This window comes from Mauremys reevesii, linkage group 5, assembly GCF_016161935.1.
Source record: "Mauremys reevesii isolate NIE-2019 linkage group 5, ASM1616193v1, whole genome shotgun sequence".
Lineage (NCBI taxonomy): Eukaryota > Metazoa > Chordata > Testudines > Geoemydidae > Mauremys > Mauremys reevesii.
This window is the reverse complement of record NC_052627.1, coordinates 39166980-39186055: the sequence shown is the minus strand read 5'-3', so window position 1 is coordinate 39186055 and position 19076 is coordinate 39166980. Positions and strand designations below refer to the sequence as shown.

General features: G+C 40.1%; 1 protein-coding gene across 3 annotated transcripts in view; it reads right to left on the bottom strand.

Moving 5' to 3' along the window:
* Positions 1-19076, bottom strand: part of LOC120406133 (bifunctional heparan sulfate N-deacetylase/N-sulfotransferase 3) — a 107373-nt gene that overhangs the window by 67856 nt on the left and 20441 nt on the right. The gene's annotated exons all lie outside the window — the stretch shown is intronic.

The following is a 19076-nucleotide window of genomic DNA, read 5'->3' as shown; positions in this document are numbered from 1 at the left end:
CTTAAAAGCCAAAGAACAAATTTAACTCTGAAGTGCACTGCATGCATCTTCATGGAGATCAGTGGTGTGTAATTTATAATCAGAATCCTCCTCCTAATAATAATACCTCTCTCTTATACATCTGTAGCTCTCAAAGCACTTTATAAAAGAAGTCATTATCATTAATTCCATTTTAGAGATGGGGAAACTGAGGCACGGGAGGGAAAGAGATTTGTTGATGTTCATTCAGCAGGCCAGTACCAGAGCCCAGAACTGAACCCAGGTCTCCTGAGTTCTAGTCCAGTGCCCTATTCCCAAGGAAACACTGACTCCCTTAAGTGTTGATTAGAGTACATACACAGAACATTGTATTGTATTTTAGACTTTTTTTGCCAATAAATTTCTAAGAAGAGAAAAACTGAGATGAACACTGAAGCCTATTCTGCATCAAATAACTGGAATCTACTCCACAATGTCTGATTCACTTATTTCTCAGACAGTTAGCATACTGGCTATCACCATAAATGTACTTGCACAAAATTAGTACAAACAAAAGCTATCATGCTGAAAGAAATGGGTTCTTATTATTCTATCAGAGACATCTTCACTCTTCAAATTTCTAGACTAACTTCATGTGTAGTGATTCCAAGAGTTACAAATTATTTCAGGAGACGTCTCCCAAGCAGTGATACTCTAAAAGGGAAACAATGGTATAGTAACTCCTTGTAATATTCAGTTTTAATAAGAAAAGTATGTTAAAGTGCATATATTTTAAATCACACAAGAGAATAATTAAAATTACTGGGGGAGATTTTCAAGGGAACAGAAGTAGTCAGGCACCCAACTTTTCTTGAAATTCAATACCCTGATTCCCGTTTTTGCCTTTGAAAATCTCCGCCAATAATTTTAATTACCATTCTCCTTTGTAATTTTAAATATGCATGCCTTTCTTAATATCCTTTTCTAGTTATTAATTTCTTAAGAAGTGCAAATAATAAAGTTATTTAAAAGTAGAATACTCAAGACATCAGAATGTGAGCATCGAAGCATTTGGTAAGGATCTCCTTGTTTATAAACTAAAGAGAAGTGAGCATTGTTTATAAATACACACATAAAATATAGCAGAAGAAAACAATATTAAAAAACTCCACAACAACAGTGGAAACCCAGGGCCATAAGAAGCCCTCTATCTTCAGTGCAACTGTGCTTGCTTAAACAAGGGATGAATTTGACCAAAAGAACATTTTTTCAAAAGTTCTGATGATCAGTGAATAGAGTCAGGCATATCCTGAATTTGCTCCTCAGTTGTTGAGACTAATGCTTATGTTACTAATTGCTAATTATGAGACTAATTGCTTATGTTACACAGCGAAGGGCACAGAGATTTTGCTGCAAGACAGACACAAAACTGAAACCACTGAGAAACATCACTTTTTTGTTCCACGCTGTCCAGCTTGACCTGGAGCTGAAAGGGTATCATATTGTTTTCCCACTGCCCGGCATCCCCTTCTTTGTCACAGTAGAACTAGCAACACTGACATCAAAGAACTGTTGGAAGCTTTTAATAAACAAAATGGATAACGTAAAGATCACTCTTTCTTCACTGGAAGGGAAAGCTGGAACAGTGTCCTCTGAATAAAGGACTAAAAAAGAGAATGAGAGAAGTGGAACAAAAATTAAACATAGTTGAGAGCAGATTGAGAGTTTTCAGGCAGAGCACAAAAAGAACAATTTCTTCAGAGCCTGTGCAGCATGAACTCTAGTGCAGGCTGAAAAGAGGTTAAAGATAATTAATGACCAATAAAGGCAAAGGATATTAAAGTGGTTGAAAGTAGAGACTCCATAGGGTTTGTTATTAAAATAATCTCTGAGCTGGTGAGGTTTGACCCAATGAAGGAACTGATCTTTGCAAACAGATGTTACTGGATACGCAGATGGAAAGACACAGGGGGCAAGCAAACTGGTAGTACCCTTATTATGATAATAATGAATACCTTTGAAAGAGATAGGTTGCTGAGTTCAGCCTGACAGAAAAAATTTACATACATGGCCATAAGCTCCTATTATTTCTGGATTACATCCAGCTGCCCAGACCAGAAGAAAAGGTCTTACATAAACTTTAAAGCCTTCCAGAAAATGTGATATTGAGGTGCTTCAATGCCAATGGAATAGGCACATCAGAAATGAGAGAGAGAGATGATAGGATAACTGCATTCTTTTTGCAGCATAAGGGAAAGAAAAATTTAGGGTAAAACTCACATTTAGTGAGATAAGGATTCTGCCCCAGAAAGATGGGTTAAAGTGAAGCCTGAATTCTAAATGAACATCTCAGAATGTTAATGTAACTTTTACTCTTACTAAAGATGACGTCAATTTCAAATGTTCTTTCCTGAGTCCACCTACAACATAAACATTTTCTGTGGACAATAGTCTCTGGCAAGGTTATATTCAACTTCTTTAGGTTATGTTCATTGCTATGGGTCTGTTTCTGAATTGTAAGATTATGATATTGTAGCTAAAGGCTTTATCTTGCATCCTACTGAGCAACTGTCTAGCTACCTTCCTATCATTTACAACATAGTGTCTAAATGACAGAAGAACAGAAGGAAAAAATGAAAAAAGAAATTGTGGAAATGCTAGAGAAATATAGCTTTGTAGAAATTCCTCATTGCACATTTCTACCTTTACAGTTGTTACATCATTGATATGACCATTTAAATTATTTGAAAATGGGGAGAGTGGGAGAGATACACACACTCTATGTCATCTCTGTGATAACCTGATTCTGGTTTTTTATTTATATTGAAGGGAGAAGAGAATCAGTTTTAGTTATCACCTTCATGCATCAATGACGGCAACAGTCCTTTTAGCTGAATTTCATGTAGGCCAGAAATCATGACAAGATGTGCTTTGCTGTTGAACCTACATGATTGTTTCCTGTCATAAATAACATGTACTAATCTCCAAAAGTAATGGAGTTTGTTTTTTAGAGAGTAAACTTTGAAAGATTTTTTGTAGTCACATACAGGGGCGGCTCTAGACATTTCGCCGCCCCAAGCAGGGTGGCATGCCGCGGGAGGCGCTCTGCTGGTCGCTGGTCCCGCGGCTCTGATGGACCTCCCGCAGGCGTGCCTGCGGATGCTCCACCGAACCGTGGGACCAGCGGACTCGCCGCAGGCACGCCTGCGGGAGGTCCACCGGAGCCGCCTGCCGCCCTCCCGGCAACCGGCAGAGCGCCCCCCGTGGCATGCTGCCCCAAGCACGCGCTTGGCGTGCTGGGGTCTGGAGCCGCCCCTGGTCACATAGAATCATAGAAATGGAGACCTGGAAAGGACCTGAAGTGGTCAATTGATTCAGCCCCTGAAGCTATGGCAGAACCAAGTATACCTAGTCCATCCCTGACAGGTATTTGTCTAACCTATTCTTAAAAACCTCCAGCGATGGGGATTCCACAACTACCCTTGGAAGCCTATTTCAGAACTTAATTACTCTAATAATTAAAACGTTTTTCCTAATATTTATTCTAAATCTCTCTTGCTGCTGCTAACTTCTTGTCCCAATTGCAGAGGACATGATGAACAATTGATCATGGTCCTATTAGTAACAGTCTTATTTATAGATTTAAAGACTTATTAGGATTGTCTACCCCCTCAAATCTTTTTTTCTGAAGATTAAACAAACCCATTTTTTTAAACCTTTTCTGATAGGTCAGGTTTACTAAACCTTTTATTATTTTTGTTGCTCTCCTCTGGACTCTCTAATTTATCCACATCTTTCCTAATGTGTGGTGCTCAGAACTGGACATAGTATTCCAGCAGAAGCCTCACCAGTGCTGAATAAAGCAGGACAACTATCTCCCATGTGTTACATACGACACTCCTGTTAATACAACTCAGTATGATATTAACCTTTTTCTCAGCTATATCATATTGTTGGCTCATATTCAGTTTCTGATCCACTCTAAACCCCTTTTCAGCAGAGTTTCTACCTAGCCAGTTAATCCTTATTTTGTAGTTGTCCATTTGATTTCTCTTTCCCAAGTGTTGTACTTTGCCACTTGTCTTTATTGAATTTCATCTTGTTGATTTCAGACCAATTCTCCAATTGGTGAAGGTTATTTTAAATTCTAATCCCGTCCTACAAAGTGCTAGCAACTCCTCCCAGCCTGGGATCGGTCACAAATTTTATAAGCATACTCTCCACTCCATTAGCCAAGTCATTAATGAAAATAATAGGAGTCATGCTGCTAAAATCATTAGAATCAATAGGAGTCATGCTGCTAAAATCTTGCATAGCTCTTTGAAGATTTACCAGCTAATGCCCACAATACCTCTGCGTATCTGCACTCTACTTGTGCTATCTCCAAAACAGGTGACTGCAGCTCTACTGTGAACTATGTTCTAGACAGACAAGCTGATCTAACATTTAGTTGTCATGCCTATGATTATTTTCTGGGTGACTTGACATTTTACTCATCGTTAAGGTTCTAAAAACAAAATGCTAAACTTTTGAAAAAGATATAGCCGCAGATGGCAGGGACTATTACTGTGTGTATCTGAGAGAGAGAGAGAGAGAGAGAGAGAGAGAGAGAGAATGTGAGAGGGGGAGGACGGTAGAGTCTGAAGTTTAATTTGTAAATGCTGTTTCATGTACTCAAGGTAATCTGGTGGGGGTTTTGTATATTATGATTGCTTTTATGAGCAGTGCTCTGGCTATCTGCATTAGCGGAGTTACACAAATACAATATTCAGTACTAGTGTATTTTATAACCTGTTCATTAAAGTCTCTGTATATTTACAAATAATTATTATTTAGTCTATTGCTAGCATTGCATTTGTTATGCATTATCAGAAACAGTTGGCTGTCCTACTATTATGCACATGGTTAAAATATAAATAATTTTATTTCTTTGCCACCTCTTCTAGCTAGGACCTTAGGCTGTGGACATTGCTTCCACCTGAACTCAAGAATCTTTTAGAGTTCATCCTATAACGCAAGACTCTCTTCCTTGCAACACTACCTGCTCACAAAAACTAAAGAGATAAGAACCAGAGGGAGGAGTTGAATAACATTATATATGTAAATTGTTATATTACCTGTGAGCATGCACTTGTGATTTGCCAAATTTGATGCAGCTGACATTTTTGATGGAGCCTTGACAGTACCCCCTTTAATAGTTTAACATTCTGTTATTTGTACCTTTTCATATATGCATTATGATATCCTTTAATATACTTCCATAGATTTTGCTTATGACCAGAGTTGTTTCCCTCATGATAAATTATGTATTTGTGGAACTTCATTACAATTCAATGTATATTCTTTCTTGATTTCCAAAATGATCTTTTTGACACCCATTACCATAAGCACATAGTGTATACAATAAAAGGACTAATTGCTTTGGGTATACTGGGTACATTTTAAAAAAACATTTTGAATATTCTTCAGACAAAAGGAGGAGAATACAGTTCCTTAAGATATAGTAGCTTCAGGAAACAATTAGTTCCAAATCCTGCTTTCAAATAAAAGCAAACACAGATGTTGATAAGTCTGCAAAGTCACTTTTCATATATAATAGTTTAAAAGTACTGTATGCTAGCAGAATGCTTAATTACAATTGGCCAGCTAATGTAGTGGCTAAATTTAAAACAGAAATGCCATGCACAAGCTCCTCGGGGAAAGGAATTGAGTATCTAGTGCCAGCCATTCAAGAACTGCTGCTGTTCTCAGCCAGTGATATTGTTTTTGGAACTGTAGCAAGTGTGCTTTTAAAATCTCTTAATGGCCATGCTCAGGGGCCCAATCCTGAAGTTGCAGCATATACAAAACTCCAGTTGACTGGGGTTGTGGTATAACCTGGGCCCATTGATCAGGTCCGTGAATCTGAGGACTTTAAAGCATTTCCTAAGCACCAAGAGCCTGATCCAGGGCCCACTGACATCAGTGAGAGTCTTTTCATTCATTTCAATAACACAGCGAGGTTAATGCTACAATCTTCATTAAGGTCTGATTTTGTGTGCCTCAGTTTTTCAGTGTCCAACTTGAGAAAGGGCTTGCAAATTTTGAGAAGAATTCACTAAATTTCAGGGTTATATTTTTTAAGATGCTAGTAGTAAAAAAGTTAAAATGATATACAAGGATATAAAAATTTGATCTGAAGATTGGAAGTGCTCCTCTAATTTTCCACCAAAATACACTGACATCCTCAGTGATATCTTCAAAACACATTGGCATCCTCATTTATATCAAATGCAGTAAATGATTTTGATGATGAAGTGATTGCACACTATTGGGATATTGTGCGCTTTCATCTCAGTGAATCATCTGCACAAACAAAAACCATAAGAAATATTTCTGACTTTAACCTCTTGCACCACTTCTTTCTTCTTGGGGGCTTAAGGGGAAAGCTAGAGGGAGTAAGCTAATTATGGAAAGGTAGGTAGAAGGTTTTAAGTACCTGGCACCAATTATATTTAATAAACTCATGCAATTAGCAGTGCTGTTTTCAGGATTCTATGTGGAATTCTTCATTATTAGTTCTTGATTAAACTGTGGCTTGATAGAAGGGATGAGTATTACTAGTCCATCTTAAATGTTTTCATCATTCTGCTGTTAATAGAAAGAAAACCCCTCCATTTCTTTTAATCGAAGGTCAAAAACTCAGGCCAATTAAAATAGCAGAACTAATAAACACCCTGCTGGAGCATATCATATTTTTTCCCTGGGGTTTGATCATGCAGGATTTTAAGTTCAATAGAGGGTACACTGATTAGATCTTATTTTTTTCTAAACCTTCAACTGCTTATAAAATAGCAGGGAGGCACAGGTGAACTCCCAAAGCAGAATAAAACTACATAAAACCAAGTAACTTCTCATCTTTAACTTGCATTTAAAAAGCTATTGTACATCCATTAATTTTAGTTCTTGTGAAAGGTGATGAACTGAGAGCTCAAAACTGAAAATGTATTAGCCATGGAACAAGAACATCTCAGGCAGCTGCACTGCAAGTTCCCCTAACCCCTGAGCTGCCTCAGTCAGGAGCCGTGTCTTGCAGTGAGATAGTAGTTCAGATTCTATACGAGTTCACTCCTTGGCCACTTTGCTGTGACTGTTTGATTTTTGCCTATGTTGATTATATCCTAGCGGGGTGGGGGAAATGTGCCTGGAGCTGGCCCTGTGTATAAGCAACAGATAAACTGTAAGTGTGTTTTCTAGGGCATACTGAACAGACCACAATGTTCATTAGGAACCAGATTGAAACAAATAATTCAGTCTTCATGGGTCATTGAACAAACAATTATAACAAGTTTTCGTCCTTACTAATCCAGACTCAAAGAGAGACGTAGGTGTGAAGGATCTATATCCCACTGTTTCCCTCATGAGACATCTGATGTTCTAACCGTCTCTCATATATTGTTCACCAAGGTACATACTAATTGCAAAAATAAAATATTAAAGTCAGTGCTATTAAATCCACTGTAATATATGCGCTGTATTGCCACCCAGTTCAGAAACACCACAGAAATGCTACCAAAGTTCCTAATATTACTCAGTCTCTAACAAAATGTTTACTTTCTATTTAATACATCTCAAAATTCAACCTCCAGTTTTACCTTGCACCAGAGCCAGCTGCAGAGGAATTATTCAAAATTTTCAGGATTTGGGAACAAATGCTACTTTCTGCCCCCCACAGGCATGGAAGGCACTTGATGTAATGGAGTTGCTATGGGATCCATTTATTTGAGAGCAGTCTGTGAAGTTGATACTCCACACCGGCAGTGCATTGTTGAGCTGTGCTGTGCTGCATGGGGCCTGTTTCCTTAGAAGTGCAGAACTGTGTGTGCGTGTGCATGTGTGTTGAGTTTTGTGAAGGGCTAGAAGATTCACTACTCTTTGGATCCACAGGTCTAAACTCCTGGCACAGGGCCCCAGGTTCTATTAACTGCTGGGCTGTGGCAGTTGTGCAGCAATCTGATAGGTTCATGGGTGGATTTCTTTGCTGACCTCCTAGTAGCTCACCTTGTCCAAAAGTCTAAGGATTTAAAAAATGTTCAGCACTCACATTTTCTACCATGGTCTGTGCAAAAAAAGAAAGAAATGTGGGTTTAAAAGCACATCCACTAAGTGCACACAGTTCTGGATGCACCTTTTTGAACAGACTTTGGTCTGAAATCTGTGCCTAATGATCATTCTTTTTCTCGACGGCTCTTTCCTGCCTGAAACCAGATACATTGAAACTCAACTGTCCCCATAAAGAGAAAAGCTAGCACTTCCAACTGCAGAGAATTTAAAATAAATCATGTCTTACAGATTCTATTTGTTTGCATCTTTACACAAGATAAGGCGACAAACAATCAGAGTTTGTTAATGGATACTTCTTGCTCACCTATTTTCCAGGGCATAAAATATTTCAGGCATTTGAATTGTCAATTTTTTTCATAGTTCAGAGATACCGTTGAAGAACAACTACAGTAAAAAGCTATTACATGCTCTGAGAGAAATTCAAGTCTATATTCTAAGGTATAAAAAGTTTCAATTTAGACAGCTTAAAAAGAATAGTAGTCACTAAACATTGTGGCTTTACTAAACATTGGCCACAGTCAAGGAAAACCAGTTTTGGGTCGTTCTTTTTTATTTTCCCCAGTGAGACAAAGGCTAATACACAAGCACAATATTCCAGCATTTATGCTTGGCTTTATGTATTAGGGAGCTCAGTGTACAAACAAAAGAAAACACGGTCCCTTGTGTTTAGACAAAATCTCAGTGGAAAAATCTTGAACCTGGTTCACACAAGTGTAAAGGGCATACTTATCACCATATGGTTGAATAAACTGGTCATGCCATGGGCTAGCTGGCCCAGGGTAGTGCTGGCCCAGTGCACAAAGGGATGGAGATGGTATGACCCACTCTTACTCCATGAGTATAAATGTATTCCTCATCTTGATCCCTAATAAACTCTATGCAACTCATGATCCTGTCTTATGGCTTGAGTTAGTGAAACCAGAAAAGAAGAGATGAGTATTGTGCTCTTTATCTTGGAGAACTGGGATCACCACTGAGGGAAGTTCTTTCCCCCTCCCTCTTAATTGCCAAGGAGAATCTTTGGTCAATGGCCAGATGGGCCCATAGACTTTAAGGCCAGAAGGGACCATCACAATCACCTAATCTGACCTCCTGCACATCACAGGCCACAGAACCTCACCCGCCTACCCACCACCATCTTTTCTCCCTGACTGCTCTATGTCAGAACTGACAGCTGGGAGTCTTTGTTTATGACAGTCAGCTGGGGTGTAAAGGGCTCCACTTACCACAGGTGCATCTTCTTGTGGACAGGCATGGCATAGTGGCTGACTCCCTGTAGGGTTGCCCCCTGTATGATCACTGTCACTACAGTGATCTCTCTTCTGGCAACTTGGCTCTCCTGGCCAGGTCATGCTTTACCTTCCAGGGTAACAGAGAGTCCAACCAAGCTATAGTCCAATGACCTTACAGCAGGTCTTCTGTCAGCCTTTAGGCTCTGTGGTCCTTAAACCCATTACTTCAGGGGGTTTCACCCCACTTTCCTCAGTGGCTGGTAGGGGAACCTAGGTCCTCCCTCTACTCTGGGTTCCAGCCCAGCGACCCTGGAGATGGCAGCCAAAGTCCAATGCCTCAGACACCTTGCTCTCTCCCTTGACTGCTTCCTACCTCTTCTATACCCCCAATAATGATTGCAGACTCTCTTCCTGCAGCTTCTTTCTGCCACACTCTTCCTGACTTCATAATCACCGTCAATCCCTCCCCAGTTTGGCATCATCATCAATTAAGCCTAGTTTTCTCTCTTGCAGGGACTGCCTGGTACATTAATTACCCTTTCAGGCCCACATTAACCTTGTGTGGGGTAAACACAAGGGAGTAACAAGTGAATAGTTGGTCTCCCTTTTTCAGCTGCTCTGAATTTCATTTACTGAGCATCTACAGCTAGCTCAGCACATGCCTCATAGATGGAGATATATGAACAGTGGTATATGGGATTCAGGAAGAGAGAGAGAGAAAAAAAAGAGCAAGTATGACGCCTTTATGACATGATCTAACAGCAACCACGGTCAAAAAGAATCCTAGGCCCTGATCCTCAGCTAGTCAAAATTCATATAGCTCCACTGTTTTCTATGGATTTACACGAGCGAGGGATCTGGTCACTAGCCTGCAAGAGAGTTATTGTATTACCAGAGGTAGAACAAGAGGTTTGTGGGTTTGGGAAGAGTGCTAAGAAGAGAGAAAAAAGTAAGCGTAAATGTGTTAAAATATCAACAGTATCTATCTTTTAGTTTAAACAACTAGTGATCATTCATTTCTGAAGGACTTAAGAAACATCTAAGACCAAACAAATATAGACCAATTTCCAAACCTGCACATATAAGTTTATGGACTGAATTTTATGTTTGTGGGCTCAAATTAACATACATGCACCTAAATGGGGGAATTAACCTACAGGATAATTCATTTCACTCTAATGAACTTCTACCAGACTTGCAGCCTGAATTTTTGTTTTCCTGGTATAACTTGGTATACCACACTAAATAATTCCTTTCCATTCTTGGTGTTTACAATCTATAGACATTCGTAGACTTATATTCTGCCTAAGGGCTTTTCTGCATGGTGTTTTAGCAAGCCAGGGGATGAATGTACAGTACTTTAGCTTGCCATAGACTGACTGACTGTGTGGACCTTGCTACCACACACTACAAGTTCCAGATGTAACAACACATTTCACTATGGAATTTTTAATGCGCAGTAGCAAGGACCACACAGCCAATTAATATGTGGCAGGACAGAGCACTATAAATTTACACCCCAGCTTGCTGTGCATGAAGGGTATGTCTACACTGCAGCAGGGAAGTCTGATTACCAGCAAGGGTAGACAGATCTGTGCTAACTCAGCTCAAGCTAACACGCTAAAAACAACATATATTTCTTACTATATGTTCCATTCGATGCATCTGATGAAGTGGGCTGTAGCCCACAAAAGCTTATGCTCAAATAAATTTGTTAGTCTCTAAGGTGCCAGAAGAACTCCTGTTCTTTTAACATGGATATTGTTGCATGAGTGGCAGCTCAGGTTAGCTACATAAACTCAGACTCAGGAGGTTAGGTGGGCTTGGACTCTGATAGCAGTATGATTCATTGCCATGCAGCAACATCCAACCCATCCCAAACTACAAGTTTGAGTCAAATTCGGTCTGAAAAAAACTCAACCCTCTGGGGGTCATGTCATGTCACTTCTGCTTCCCTGCGGGGTCAGCGCAGTGGTGGCTGCATGCCCTGCTCCTGCCAGCCGCTGCTACCTCACTGCACTCTGTGGGTGCTGTGGAGTGAATGTGTTGATGAATTCCTATCTATAACTGATGTTTTAGGGTTACCATATATCAGGTTCCCAAAAAGATGACACTACGAGGGGGTGTGGGGGCAGAAGGGGAACTGGAGAGAGTATTTGGAGGGGTGCCGGAGGATGTGTTCTTTACTGGGAAGAAGTATTTGTGGGGCACTGGAGAAGGGTGTGTATACTGGGAGTGGTACTAAAGACCCATTAGTACAAACAATGACTGTTGATGTCCTCAAAATTGAGGTGACTAGCATCATTATTTTGCAAAGGATATTCCCTGGGGACCAAATCTATCTGGCATACATACCCTTTGTGCTGATGGAACAGCACAAAGAGGCCTTCTCAGACCCAAATATTTGGCCTTGAGCCATTTTCACCAGATAGACCCTTAAAGAGCTCAGTTTCTGCTCCTCACTACCTATAAACATTTTAATAAATCAATCTTGTATTTGCTTAGTAGTAACTTAATAGAAGTGAATGAGTCATAACACTGATTAGAACCACACAGGGGTTGAGGGGCGGGGTGTCACTCAGACAACTCCTCCAGTTCACCTCTACTCAAGGCCTGCTGCATTATTTTAGTTTTCACCTATTTAATCTTTTCATTTTCACATGTTTAAAAAGGTTCCTAACTTGCAAATATGGATTTAAAACCCACAACTTCAATGCATATAGATTAGGCCGTGGAATAAATGGTACATCGATCAAGTTATGGAGTAGAGTCAAGGATGAAAATTTTCAAAATTAGGTGCCCAAAATTCGTCTCTTACATGTATATTAATCCTAAAGCAGCACCCTGATTTTTAGAGGAGCTGAACATGTGAAACTCCCATTGACTACAACAGGAGCTGCTCGTATTCAGCATCTCTGACATTCAGGCCACTTCCTTTGGTGCCTAAATATGGATTTAGGTGCACAACTTTACACAAGAAAGTGAAAGGATGCACCAAATCAGAGGAATTTAAGGGCGAATGTGGTTATTGAATTCTTTCTTTAGCACTGTTGCCCCCTTTTTTGGGGGGTGGGGAGGGAAGGAGTTGAGGCTTATTTTTACTGTAGAAAATATCAAAAGAGAAAAAGTTATTTTTCAAATTCCTTTCCTTGCAGGTAACAGATGTCACACTCTCTGTATCTGTAAGATGCATATATGACATAGGGATTGCATCTAGTTTCTAGAATCTTGAAAGTCATTTCATTATATTGAAAAAAAAAAGGCACACGAGCAAGAGAAATTGCAGGAGTCACTGGCAACAATCAAGAAGAAAAGCCAAAAAGATTTGGATTGTAACTGTGGAGCAGCAAGATTCTTGCATGAAAAATACAGCATCTATGCAATAGCACATAACCTCAACAAGCTTATTACAGATAAGATGTTTTCTTGAAGCATTAATGAGATGAAGAATATATTAAAGATTAAAAACCAGAATATAATTGGAGTCCTAGGGAGAACCAAGGTGAGTCACCTAATAAAATTCTTAATTCAGCAGCTTTCTAGTTTGCAGAAATATGGGGTAAATTATAGAGGTCCTGATCGTCAACTGCCAAAATAGCAACCTAAGATCAGTGGCAGTCAGCCTCACTTAAAGCATTTGAATCACTACCCTTGAGTTGGAATGGCAAAAATACCAGGGACATCACTTTTGCCTTCAGTGTTTTCAAGCAGTAATGACAGGACACAGAAGGTGACTACTCTTTTGCAACAATTTGCTATACAAAATTTTACTTTAAGATTCTCTTCCATTCTAAGGATTGCTAAAACTTGCATGTGAATTAGTGTTGCCGTATCAGAAGGACACTGCTAATGACTAAATGGTATTTTAGGAAAATGGTTCATAAGTCTATTAAGACTGTGTGCAGAACATTTGGTTTTGGAATGGGTGATAATACTTTTATCTTTACAAGAAAAAAGGTAAAATAAAAAAATAGAGATCGCCTTGAAGTCTGCAGAGAACAAGAGGCTGGAACTGGCAAAAGACTGTGTATTGGAATCCTCGGAGGCATTGGCTATTCTCTCATTCCTGTGGTTTTGTTGTGTAAGGGTCATCTTCGAAAATCAGTCATGTTGTTAGACACTTTTCCCAGACCGAACTGTTCAAATGAAAGAACATTTTCAAAAGCAATCTAAATAAGACAGACTTTTTTTTTCCTTTTCTGATTCGCTCTGTCATTTTGTCATGCTGTGATCCTGCTTCTTGATCACAAGGCTTAAGGGTGGGAAGGAGGTAGTCACTATGTTGGCTTTATTTGCCTTTATGTTTTGCTGTTAATTGCTTGCATTTTTAAGTGTGTTTGGAGTTTAATTATATTTGCTTTTGTGGAGTATTTTTATTCCACTGTACTACAGCAGCAGGAATTTGACAGTAGACTTGTCATTTTGAAGGAACCAGAACTTGTAGCATAGATTTGTGGAGGGATGAAGCATCCAGTTCTGCAGAGTACTATGGTTCTATGTGTATAATATATTGCTTTCTTAGAGATATGAAGCAATGAATACAACACATAGAAAGAAGGTTAGAATCATGCTTTAGATCTGTTGTATTGCCTGGGTACATTAAACTGAGTTGCACCGTAACTCTTAATTTCCTTTCTTTTGCTGGCTGAACATAAATTTTTATTCACAGTATGAGAGAGTCATTGGTTTTTAAAATACTATTCCTGAAACTTTGGAAGAGATTCTTAAGTGGTGACAATTCCTCTGTACATATGCAACTGCAATGTAGAAGAGTAGCGTGTCAGTTTATTTTGGCCTACATCTAATTAATTTTATTTTTAAAATAAATTTTCTTTATAAATTTTGGAGTGACGTGATCTCATGACCACACGGGTACACCAAATCAGTGCAGGACCTAGATTTTGTGGGAAGATACACAAAGTAACCTATGTATGGCCACACCAGTCTTCACCTTGCCTATGAACAGATCCTCATACCTATGTATATTCACTGCAATCCCTAACGCAGAACTTTCTGAGAAGGGAAGGGCAACTAAGGGATTCAGTCTCTAACATAGCTATCTGGCATTGGACCATGGATGGTGAATTGAGGATTGCATTCTAGCTAGTGAGTGGATGTGTGCATGTGGTGTGGGTTCCCTGCATAAGTGGGGCCTGTGATGTTCTACATAGCATAGGCATAAGGTCACCTCCACTTAAACAAACCAATACCAATGAAAAGCAGAGGTTGGGTTGAGAGTTTACCCAGCTCATCCTGGAGGGAACATATGATTACTGAAGTTTGGAAGAGCATAGCCCTTAAATCATAAAATTCCATCAGGAACTGGGGTGAGGATGTGACTTGCAAAAACACAACAGTGAAAGCATTCATCTAGCCTAAAGATAGCAAGATACAGAATGGCACTGGGACAAATGATGGAAATTAGAAAATAAAAAAGAAACATATTGCTGTAATTTAGTAGAAACTAATAAATATGCAGGACTGTAAAAAAAAGCAGCAGCTTTCACTGCACAGGTTTACTGTGCTAAACACGATTTATATGTTTTGTTATAGCTTGAAAAATTAGAATTGGCAAGAGAGTCACAAAAGCAGTATCTTTCTACGCAGGTTCCATCAGTAACTGTGTGCTCAATTATGCAACTTTTATCATTCATAACAGGTGACAAGGGCAGTAAATTGCTCCGCTGAATAATCTACAGTTAAAATGCAACACTTAGAGCATAGGTAAGCAAAGCAGCAGTCACTTAACAAGGACACAGATAGGGAGGGCATTATTCCCGCCCACCCCCTTAAATTGACAGAGTGGTTTGGCCTCTGCGGGGAGAAAATAACGAGACTATAACAGTTTTCTCCTCTGCATATGAATACATCTACAGAATGGCAACAAATTACTACGCATGTAACAAATCCCTCATGTTACATGTAATACGTGATGATCCTCTCAGAGTTCATTTTCATATAGATATAAAAAGGGAATCATATTTCTTTTCTATAATACTTCTGTATGTCAGCTCTTAGAGTCACAATATATTATTTACATTTTAATAGTAGTGTGCATGTGTATGTGAAGGAGGTGTTGCACATAATCAGCAACTTCCTTTCTCTCCATCTCTCTAATCTTATTAAGTAAAGGCTTCTATTCAAAATAAATGACCTGGTGTACAAGCCCAGAAGGCAGAGTATACTGATCCATGCTAGACCAGTCCATCCAGGAAAAAAGGTTCACTGAACAAGCCAGAAGGGAAAAATAAATGTTTGGTGGCAGAGAAATGAGACACTACTTAAGGTAATTAATGTAAATGAGCTTCCTGCCTTCCATGCTGCATTCCTTTCTGTCTGGTGTTGGTCATCTCTCTCCCTGGCCATGAGCCTGCAGAAGTTATTCCAGCACTTAACAGATCATCTTTATTTGAAAGCAGATTTTCCTTCCATTCACCTCTATAAATGTTTCTCTTCACAGGACACAAACAATTTATATAAAAACTGTATTGGTTTTCAGCTAAAACACTGGCTGCATATCCCCTGCTCCATATTAGGTAGTACCATCTCCACCAGTTCAAGGAGTCAATCCTCCCCACACCCTTTTAGACAGCTGTCACCCCAGGCAAGCTAGCATAAAGCAAGAACGGTGTGCCCCAGTGGGATTCTAGCCATCCTTTGAGCAGGACTGTCATAGAAAACTGTGGTATTTTCTTTGTATGTACATCCATACAAGGTCAACCCATGTCGATTCTATGTTACAGTGCATAATCTGCATAACATCATCTAGTTATAACAAGGCAACCCTGTCGATTCTATGTTACAGTGCATAATCTGCATAAACAACACCTTTTAAATATTAAATATTTCATGAGATCGATACAACAGCCTTGGTTGTGACTAGCACTACACAGGTGCACAACAGGAATAAAGGATACAAAAAGCATCCCCACCTTACAGCTCTGTACAGGTGCTAATCACAAACCCAACTCTTGTATTTTCTGAGAGCCAGGACCACCCAAGGCAATTGCCAAGAACAGCAATAACCTCTCCAAGGGGGAGGGGAAGGGACCAAGCTGGGGTCAAGGTCATACAACCATTTCCATATTTAGTGAGAGGGTTGTTCATACTGTACCCTTTTAAAAAGCCCACTGTGTTTCATACTCCCTGGCAAAGCTAGCCATCCTTGCCACTATGGATGTCACCTCCCTATAAACCAACATCCCCCACAATGCCAGCCACTGCCTGCCTCAAATATCTACAAGGCAAGACAATGGACAACATTCAGATATCCACCCTCTAAGCGCATCACCATACTCAACCATTTCATCCTCACCCATAACTTTATATTCAACAACAAGCATTGGTCCCAACTATGAGAACACTCATGAGTACTAGGATGGCTCCTCAGTATGCCAACCACTTCATGGGCCAACTTGAAGAATTATTTCTGGACAAATGTACCATGAAACCAGTGATATACCTGAGATATGTTGATATTTTCATCCGATGGACAGATGACAAATTCCCACATATATTTCTATGACAACTTCAACAATTACTAGCCCATCCATTAAACATTCTGGAACACTCCCACACCAGCATCAACTTCCTGGACACCACAGTCAGCTTCAACAATGGAACCATACAAACACCTATATACAAGAAACCCACAGATCACTGCACTTAACTTCACAGATCCAGTAATCACCAAACACACCAAGAAATCCGTTACCTACCGCTAGGCACTCAGATACCATGGCCCAAGGACAAAGCTTGGGATATACATCTTAACACACTTAAAACTGCTTTCACCAAACAAGGACACTCCACCAGAGAAGTAGATTGCATCATGGAACAAGAGAACCTGCTTCAATATTGGGGAAAAAGCTCTCTGACTGCACCCCTCCGCCCCAGCTGTCACCTACCTCCCCATACTGAAAGGTATAATTAAACAATTACAACTCAGACTTGTTAGGGACCACATCCTGAAAGAAATCTTTTCTCAACCCCCTCTTCTGGGCTTCAAACAATCCCCCCCTCCTCACCAAACTCGGTATCAGAAGCAAACTCCCCACAGAACAGGACTCAGTCCAACTCAAAGCAGCCAGACCCTACCATAACAACGGATGCGAAACCTGTTGATAATCATGGTAGTGGAGATATGTCAATACCCCCAGAATACACCTTTCAAGATCCAAAGGTTCTACTGATGCCTATCACAACACGTGGTGTTCCTCAGCCAGTGCACTAAATGCCTCCATAACAACTATGTGGGTGAAACCAGAGAATCACTGTGTTCTTGAATGAACTCTCACAGAAAAATGATAAAAGACAAAAAAATTGTATCACCTATGAACACTTTTCACAAAACAAATCACTCCACATCTGATCTCTCAGTCCCCATCCTCAAAGGAAACCTGCACAACACCTTCAAAAGCCCAGGAGTTCAAATTCATAGCTTTGTTAGACACTAAAAATCCTGGTCTTAATAAAGACTATGGCCTATTACAACAATCTGTAACCCAGTAAACCCTCTTTTAGTGTCCTATGACTGCAAAGGTGTTAACAGTCTTTCACTTTGAATGATCTCTTACAACATGTGTTAACTACTTATGCTAATACTTATGTATTTAGCTGTGACACTATGGGCATGTCTACATTTAAAATGCCAGAGCAGCACAGATACCTTACTGCTTCAGTGTAGACCAGGGATCGGCAACCTTTCAGAAGTGGTGTGCTGAGTCTTCATTTATTTACTCTCATTTAAGGTTTTGCATGCCAGTCATACATTTTAACATTTTTAGAAGGTCTCTTTCCATAAGTCTATAATATATAACTAAACTATTGTTGCATGTAAAGTAAATAAGGTTTTAAAATGTTTAAGAAGCTTCTTTTAAAATTAAATTAAAATGCAGAGCCCCCCTGGACTGGTGGCCAGATCTCAGTGTGTGATCTGGCAGTGTGAGTGCCACTGAAAATCAGCTCGTGTGCCGTGTTCGGCACACGTGCCATAGGTTGCCTACCCCTGGTGTAGACACTACCTACTGCACAAGGAAGGGTTCCCCTGTCAGCGTACGTAATTCACTTCCCTGAGAGGCGGTAGTTAGGTTGACGGAAGAATTCTAGTACTGTCTACACCAGGGGCTAGGTCAGCTTACTTAAGCCCACTACATTTTTTAGTATAGGCCTGGCCTATGAGTACCTTTCCCAGACCTGAAGAAGAGTTCTCTGTAGCTCAAAAGCTTGTCTTTTTCACCAACAGAAGTTTCTCTAGTAAAAGATATTACCTCCCCATCCTGTCTCTCTGGCAATCCTAGAGGCACAGTGCCTGAGGCAGATAAAATGGACCCATTTGGCAGCGTTCCTGAAGTCCCACTCCTGTGGGCAGTGGTTTTCACACCACATTCTTGCTCTTAAGCCTGGTCTACACTAGGCGTTTAAACCGGTTTTAGGAGCGTAAAACTGATTTAACGCCACAACCGTCCACACTAGGAGGCACCTTATATCGATTTTAATGGCTCTTTAAACCGGTTTCTGTACTCCTCCCTAACGAGAGGAGTAACGCTAGTATCGGTATTAACATATCGGATTAGGGTTGGTGTGGACGCTGATCGACGGCATTGGCCTCCGGGAGCTAGTGACCGCTCTGGACCGCAATCTGAACTCGGATGCAGTGGTCAGGTAGACAGGAAAAGCCCCGCGAACTTTTGAATATTTCCTGTTTGCCCAGCATGGAGCTCCGATCAGCACGGGTGGCGATGCAGTCCGAAATCAAAATAAAAAAAGAGCTCCAGCACGGAC